Source organism: Zootermopsis nevadensis, unplaced genomic scaffold, assembly GCF_977971745.1.
Source record: "Zootermopsis nevadensis isolate Lab colony 2312 unplaced genomic scaffold, Znev_1.0 Znev_ptg000030l, whole genome shotgun sequence".
NCBI classification, from domain to species: Eukaryota; Metazoa; Arthropoda; class Insecta; order Blattodea; family Termopsidae; genus Zootermopsis; species Zootermopsis nevadensis.
The window spans coordinates 17,546,649-17,555,919 of record NW_028259162.1 but is presented as its reverse complement, the minus strand read 5'-3'; the positions used below and the strand labels follow the sequence as shown (position 1 = coordinate 17,555,919).

The following is a 9,271-nucleotide window of genomic DNA, read 5'->3' as shown; positions in this document are numbered from 1 at the left end:
TCTATTTTACTGTCTACTTTGTCTTTACGTCGTAAACACCTTTGTTTCCTTTTTTAACAAACGAGGGTCATTTATGACAGTATAACCGTTACATTTATTTCCAGTTGATCGAGTGATGGTGGAGGAAACATGACAATAAATTAGCCTTGTTCCAAGAATTGATTTTATATTTGGACTTGAATGCTGTAAACCTGCACGTTTTAGCCACTGCTCTTGTCTGCATTAAGAAAACAAATCCATAATCCTCAATCTGAAATCGTCAGTAACGCAATGACATAAAAGTATCCTGTTACATTTATAGTGTCACTTGTGGCTGTCTTCCGCTTATCTGGCCTCATATGTTTCCCGTTTCATTTATGTAGCTCTTATGGGAGCCCACGTAGCATTTTGGAGCTGTGAAGATACTAGACATTTTTAAATTCAACGTTCAAAATTTATAACTATCGCATGGAATTATAAAATTTCGTTACACAAGGAAAATTTCGAATGGAAGGAACGATAATTTATATCAATATAATATATTTTTGAATTTACGTTAACAAATATAGTTATTACTTCGTTTTTTTTTTTAAATATTCCATGAAATTAAATCTTGCTACTGGCGGCGAATTTCGTAACATGACGTTACAAGAATATTGCGTTTCCCTGTGCAGGAACTGAAGTGGCGTTACGGCTTCCGGGATCAATACATGCTTATTGTTTCTTCCCTCTTTATATACACGTTTTACCATGTCTTCGGAAATAAAACGTTCGTCAATAAGAGTTGTATGGTTTAAATTGTCGCATAAATTAAACTCATACAAACCAATTTTAAAACACCGGTGATAAGAGAATAAAAGTCACAGGGAGATTGTAATGGCATGATTTTCATTTCGTTATATTTTAATGATGGTTACGTAAACAATAATATTTACTGAGTGACCTACGAGTATTTTCATGAAAAACTTTCACCCACTAAAACAAAATGTATTATATTTGCGGGAAAATAACGTAGCGTATATAAACAAAATCTTTCGGATAATAAAATACTTTATTATACCCATGTTTTTATATTGGTCCAATGCTGGGGATTTAGAGACGTGACAAACCATGACAACGGAGTCGGTATATAGAATTGTTTTTCATCAGGCCAGTCGTAGGATACGAAATGACTAACCATAATGATGATATTACAGAAGAACTGGGAACATTAGACGAGAATACACCGATAGAAGATATGATAAATGAACAGAAAATTTAGGAAAGAATAATTGAAAACCAATTCCCGAAGCTGGTCTTTCGATACGAACCGAAAATATTTTAAGAAAGCCACGGACGTTCAACAAAACTTGATACTTTCAATACTTTTAACCTGAACAGGGCAAAAGTATAATCCGTGATGCTGTTAAGGACTGGTATCATCATTATAAACAGCTGCGAATTTATAAAACTCTGTCCCGTTTCGGACTAAACTTTAAATCCATTAAAAAGTCCTCCAAATGCCAAGTCCGGATGAGAATTTTTGATTTAATTTTGTAACCTAATCTTCCATTCAAGATAAATGTTGAAATCAGATACAGCCGTGGGAATTTAAGTCTACAATTTGATGTTTGAGTTCATGTGAAATTCTGCCGTCTCTTTCGTGATCAAGAAGATTGCGTTCTGCATTTCGCCTTAGAAATGTGATCTTTGAGCCTTGGAATCAACCTTCGGTTCCTTGTCTCACTATTGAAACATCACTGCCGTAAGAGAGCGACGGCGAAGTTAATGCTTTTTAAAATTTTTAATCTTGAACTTCGTCTAAGTTTCGCTTCTCGTTGTACTTCGTCACAGTCTCGATATTTTGTAACAATTACGTGAAAAGTGTATCTCTGTCAGTCTTGCGAGGGTGCGTTGGATTCATCACGAGGTGGGCGCGGACATAATTCAGAAATACTCCTGTTTTTTTCTTCTAAATAAAGTGGAGGAGACAAGTTAAATATATAAATAGGGGTTATCTCCGACGAAATGATCTTTATAGGGAATATCCTTTGTTGAACTACTGTTTAGTACATCAGGTTCAGGGTGATATCGTAACGTGGAAGTACCTCTTCTAATTTTACGACATTAGCTTGATCGTTATCCTAGTACGATCATATTTTAAACAGAATATAACCTTATGAGTTTTCTATATCAGATGTCCTATGCTTTAACACCATACAATTAAGACGTATAGGAAATCGAAGATCAAGAATCACGTACACCGCGGTCAGCATAAAGTTCCTGCTGTTTTATCCACATTATCCACTATGCATATGTCTGGGTGGGCCTTAGGGCAAGTATTGACGAAACGAAATAAAACTAAAATATATTGTTGATGATTCTAGCTCGACATACAGCGATAATGAAGGTTTAAAGAAACTATTCCACGAAAAATGTGTATGCCTACCAACAATAAAAAAAAAATTAGAAGATATTTTTTGTTCCCATTTCAATTATGAAATGACGTCACGGACTTTGGTGCAATAATACTGTATTCAATCTTGTGTAAAAAGTAAAGTAAAGTTTGTACCACTATACGCCATGTAGGCGCTTGGGGGGAGTGGAGGTATAGCTCCTCTCTTCCTTGACCTCGGCACTAGATGGGGGTGAGTGGTCAGCATCACGCCCCTGCCGGCTTTACCCCCGGGAAAGGACCCCGGTACCCATTGGACAAGAGGCTGGGTGGGCCCCAGAGCCGGTCTAGACGCAGAGGCTAGAGGAAAAATCCTCTGCCCCCGTCGGGGATCGAACCCCGGTCGTCCAGCCCGTAGCTAGTCACTATACTGACTGAGCTATCCCGTCTCATATTCAATCTTGTGTAGCGTCTTAAAACCAAGATACAAAGTATTAATGTGTTCCGTACAAGTTTATAAAATCAGTCAGCATCATGGGTTTTACGTTAAATACTTCCAATTTCTTCGAAACCGTCAAAATGCTTAACTTACTCTTCGAAAGAGAAAAGAGTTGATTGAATCGCTCCATTTAGAAGGCACTGAAGCGGATAAACCACTTTCTGGGATTGTTCTTTTTTTGAGCCAGTAAGATAAAATTAATCGAATGCCTCAAGCAAGTCTGTACAGGAAAGGAGGCGCATTATTTCCGGATGGTGTCAAATCAGACACTAATGGATTTCTTATCCGAATCAGATCTCTTAATTCTTCTATTAAATTCTTAACAGGTATCACCAATCTCGTCCGCGTAATCCTATCAAATATCTTAACTCGATTCTTCTTCCAGAAACGTTTCTGGATTATAACAGGTCCATAAGGGCTGATCCCGAAAAACTTAATAAGAAAAATAAATGTCAATCTTCTGGATGCATCTAAAGTATTTTCAATTAATAATTTGTATACACGTAACTAAACAACGGGCCAGTTTAACAGCAACGAATGAATATGAATAACAGAGAAGTTCCTTTGCGAATTCTACCCTGGTTCTTCCTTTTTAAGCCATCGAGGACTTACACAATAATTTATAATTGTATTTCAGTGTCTCCACCTACGGGTTTTCTTTGATATTAAAGTTATAATTAAAATGTGATGTATTACGATACTATTTCTCGAAATTAAATGCTTTTCATATTTAATTATTCTGATGATGATGATGGTGGTGGTAGTAGGAGTACTAATGTTAATGATGATGAACCAAAGGAAAAGGTCTGAGCCTATCTCAATGTAACATGATGTGACATTAATTATATAATAAGTAACAGAAATAATAATGAAATGAAATCCGTGGCGTAACAGCCCTCTGAGAGCCTAAGCCGACTAGCTTGACTGCTGGCCTCACGATCACATGCCTAAGGAGAGGTGAACGATCATCCAACCAGATTTTATGTTATTTAGTGTTCTGTCTGACGACAGGTCCATATGAACAGGATCCTTCCATCCTTTTCTCGGACTGGGACCTGTTTATATACGTTCTTGGCAGATGATCCAGAAGTGGTTTGCCATTGCCTTCTTCTGTGTGTGAATGGAGTAATTGTTGGGATGCCACGGAGAAACCGGGGAAGCCCCCGGAGGAAAACTCCGTGTTGCCTAGACCACGGCCTTGCCCAACACAAGTTATAAATTCGGGCACCGCCGGAAATCGAACCCGAGACCCCAGGATTACAAGGCCAGCGTTCTAACTGCTAGACCAGACCAGATATAGAAATAATAATAGTCCTATTAATATAATATACGTATTTTATTCACCAACAGTAATTTTATCATATAATGTTAACAATGATGCTCACGTTGGTAGAGTGTTATATAAAAGCGAACAGAGTGACAGCCCACATGCTCGTAATTAGTACGTAATAGAATTTGCATATTTATTTACAATGTACGTTTCAAGTATGATCGAATTATAATAAATTATTTTCGGGCTACCAGCCATGTCAGGTGGTTGAAAGATGAAAACGCCAATGTTTCGGGAACCATCTTCGTCCTCGTCCTCAAGATACTGACTTGATTAAATCTGATGGGATTACGTAATTTCGCGATGAACATGAAATTCTTTTTCCTTTAGCCCGTTTCACTATGAATACGAGCACATCAAAGGAAATAACACACATACACAAAATAGGTTCAGCTCTGTTCGAGCCCCTAGGTGGTTGTTTAAGACTTTCCTTCAGAGGGCTTAGATTTGCCCTACGGACTTCTCTCCCTCTTGTGGCGTGGAAGCTCCGTGTTCCCTTTCTGTACCTTTTAATCCCCACCCTTGAAGCCCAACCCTAAGCATTCCAAGCCCCAGACCTTAAAATCCTCCTTGCGGCGTGTTACATTTTTTAAAAAGGACAAAGAAAGCTGACTTACGTGTTATAGGCTTATTCTATTTTCCTTCCCATCATATAAATTGGCCACACACGACAGTTTAATGCTGTTTCATTGACTTAATCGTATTGCGAGAACACAAAATTTCATTTCTCTAGATTATTTTACAGAATTTTAAAACAAGATTGAGGCAAATAATTACACGACATTCATGCCGAGTTCTGTTGGTTTACGTGCTTTAAGAGGGGAAAAACATGCAGTTAGACATATATACGAACATCGTGGCACTGGAGGTTACATCACTTTGGTATAATTAAAATTTTTATTTTAAAAACGTAAAAAAGATAGTCGTGTATAATTCTGAGGTGGTAGTGACTATGGCTGCACTCAGTTTAGAAGTAAGGGATGGCTGTAACACACCGCTTTAAAACATGCGCCATTTATATCAAGGTTTATGAACATAGTAAATAACAAAATGGTGACCCGAGGATGTATTTGACATTAATTAAAATTTGAAACATGTGTGGTGACATGTCAGAAACATATTTGTTAAGGTTCGAATTGAGTCTGGTGCAGTACGTCTATTCGAATAGTTTTAATATAATCAGAGATTTTATACATTATATGTAAATACATGTAGGCCTATATGCTAATATATAAAGTGTTAATTTAAACTGTTTGGACATGAAAAAAAGTTAAGTTTTGCAGTAAAAGTTAATGTAAATAGTTTTTATTGCCAAATTCATTTTAAAAATCTTTATCCAGCGGGGATTTGACGTTTTCACGGCGGTGAGTCTGAAGATGGAGGCAGCAAGGACTTCTGAAACGTCGGTAAACTTTTACCAGACTATACGGCTCAACAAACCAGAAGACAGTCATCTTTTGTCACACGCAGATAGAAACGGTGAAGTTAACTAATGCTAATGTGTTTTTGCAAAACGCAAATAAAATCAATATCTCATAGGTTATATTTACGAGACCTGTCATGCACCCATCTGTATTAGAAAGAAACTGCTAAATATGAAATTATCTGTAGATGTTTAGTCTAATAACCAATTCAGTATATACAGTGAAGAATTTTCGTAATAATGTAATAGCTTTGCAGAGACTTCTAATATTAGCAACGCCATCTCCTACAAGTCTTATAAAAATTAAAGAGTACTCTAATTTCGTCTCGCACTCGAAACTTGATAAAATTCCTTTCGCGTCGTCTTTTAAAAACTTTATTAGATTTCCTCCAAAAATGCATTTGCTCTCTTTGAAACAGAACATAATGATTACTAGCAACTGGCAAATGGTTTTAATCACAGTCCGAGGATTGCTGCTCTATATTCTTATTGATTATTGGTTTGCTGGTGAAAGCCAACATCAGCAATTGTTTGTGTTCTGTTTTGTGCTCCTCAGCACAAAACAAACAGAGGCCGCTGTATTTCCGATAATTTTTTTAGATTTTGACACCTTCGAAGACCTAAAACAAGATTGAAATATGATATTAAAATGGATCGTGTCCTATAACAGGTGATGAATCGGTTTATATTAGAAGGTAATTGGTCCCACATTAGGCATTCTTTATGCAAGGCGAACAACTCGTGTGTTTTAGAGATCCAAGTTAGTCCGTACATGACGTCACGGAGTGGATTTTGTTGAAATCCTGCAATCAGAACTGGCAGACGTCTGAAGCCTTTAGCACAGTTTCTTCAAAACAGGGTTGTCCTTTAATCAGGTTCCCATCAGAACCATAAATATTTTAGGCTAAGCTGTCAGGTTAAAAAAACAGAAAACAGAAAAATTTTATTTTATTTATACAATGAAACCTAGAAAAAAGTCTGTAGAATTAGGAATTTGTCTGATGTATTCACTTAACGAAAGAAGGCTTCAGTAAAAGCAAAGTGAAAGTTTTCTGATGATGGCACGTCATATTGTTTTTTTCTCCTTTGGGGTGGTCGAGCTAGATTGGGGAGGGGCAACAGATTATGCAGTTGTCCTCCTTTAACCTGAAGACGGTTGTAAAATCAACTTACGAAACACTGTGGCTTCTAGGCAGCTAGATAATGGATGAAAAAAAAAGAAGCACATAATAAAAGCGGTTTAATAAATAAATACCGTATAAGATATTGTAAATGCGTCATATTGTGATTATATATTATTAAAATATTTATTAAAAACTTTTGCCGTCAATCACAAATATATAATATTGTTAAAAGATTAAAACATCATTTAACGTTTCCTATCGAGTACTCGATTACATTGGAAACTTACACGACTTACACGACGATAAAATTGAAACTTTACTTCACAGTCATACACAAAATATTGACGTCACTACAAATAAGAAATAAAAACCTAATAGTGACCTGTGATAATACAACCAACGAAGAAAAATACAAATGGACCAGAACATCATCAGAAAAATGAAGAATATAAATCATAAAAACAATAACAATCAGTAATTTCATGTAATAAGTTTAAACTACATAACACCCGTTGATGGCTAAATTATAGCCGAAACTAGTCGTGTAAGTTTCCAATGTAATCGAGTACTCGATAGGAAACGTTAAATGATGTTTTAATCTTTTAACAATATTATATTTGTGATTGACGGCAAAAGTTTTTAATAAATATTTTAATAAATAAATACCCTTATCGTATCATATCATTCAGAGACATATTAGTAGCATAATACCAATATGTATTAACGTGAGTCATCAAAAATATTGCCCAAGTCTCTGCTCTCCCCTTGATGTCTGCATTAACAGTTCGCCACGCAGTTCCAGGTCGGAAGAGACAAACATAAATCTTGGTATAAGAGCGGTCTCGCTGTTATTTAGTGACAGCTTCACACTTTCAAGTGCGTAATTGAGCAATAAACAGCTCAAGAAATTACGCGTGTGCCAAAAATAATTACACATCTATGAAGTTCTAATTTCTATATTACATACGCTTGTCGCCATGTTGCCTGTGGCAAGCCCACGACCCTGTCAAAAAACACGTGAATATCGCCCTGAATCCTACAGCCCTGGAAACTAGGATAAACTACTGATACCAAGACTAGAGTCTATTTGAGGATAGTAATCCAGAATTCGAATGGAAGAAATTATGAGAACGAAGTTAGAATCACTATTGGTATTCTAACATATGCTTAAGAATATTTTACTAATACCTACATCGCATTTCATATTTGAGTTTTGCATTGATTCTATCCCAACCCCCCGACACACTCACACGATTTACTGGAAACGGAAATAATCTTCAGTTACAAAAAAAGTCTCTTCAAAAGCCAACATCAAAACCGGAAACTCCACACATGAAGTAGCTAACTTTTCATCAGCGGGAATTGGACTTAAGCGCTGGAACCATTTCTCGATTACGGTGCTGTCTAAGAACCATGCCAAAAAAAGTTCACGGAAGGCTGAACCCGCCAGGTTCACAATACGGCCTTGCCCCTAAGGAAACACAGTGAACAGATAATGACCATGACAGTTACCGAGAGGATTAATGGCTTTCTGTAAATGGTTATCCCAACAAATACCTGAAAATCCCGAAGAAAACCATCCATATAATAGGCGATTGCCAGGAAACATTCCCTACAGTTCGATGCAGGATTCAATTGACTATCTGGTAGAAAGTGACAGACGTTTCGGAGGTGTTTACTGCGCCCATCATCAGGGCGGTGACTGTCGATCGGGCAATTTCTACCAGACTTACCAGATTACACGGCACAATACCCTTTTCGTCGCCGTGAAAACCTGAAATCTCAAAATGAATGTTACTGAACGCCTTAACTCGACGTTCAGATTTACTGCCCTGGTAAATAAAGTACAGTATTAAACTGATCCTATATTTTGTTTAAAAACACACCAAATTTCGATAGCTATTTATATTTTATTCATCATGTGTTACTATACAACTTAATACACTTTTTCAATGGACCCAACTGCTTATCATTTGTAAGACAGAATCACAAACAATTTCAGTAACGCTGAAGTTTCGACGGAAAGACGATGAAAAATGTCCAATCCTGTGCATACATTCAATGTACGCCTTGGACTAATATTACACGACATTTTTGTTTGTTTGTCTGAACAATGTCTTGTTAAAAAATAATTAAATAATATCGCCATGTCTCAGACCTACGCCACATCTCCTAGTTTGCCGTCCTAAAGAATATTTGTATTCTCACGTGCTTTTTACATAAATTGAATTTCTGGCTTGACATTTCGCTGTGAACGAGAACGAAGATGAATGCATAAGAGACAATACATATACATCGTTCAACAGAACTGTATTTGGACTTTAAGTTACGTTTGATACCACAGCATTGGTTTCTGCTCAAAAGAGACTTTAAAGGTGCGCATAATAATATAAATTTTCAGAAAGCTACTTTAAATAGTGAAGATAGACGGAAGTGGGATAAGACAAAACACAAACTACCAACTCTATGACGAGTATATATGGAGCATTACAAGACAATATCTGCATAAATGGATGCTTTGGAACATCTTTGTGACATTCTG

The 9,271-nt window shown here is 36.6% G+C and overlaps 1 protein-coding gene across 3 annotated transcripts in view; it reads right to left on the bottom strand.

Moving 5' to 3' along the window:
• Window positions 1-9,271, bottom strand: part of LOC110833757 (uncharacterized) — a 139,395-nt gene that overhangs the window by 10,593 nt on the left and 119,531 nt on the right. The gene's annotated exons all lie outside the window — the stretch shown is intronic.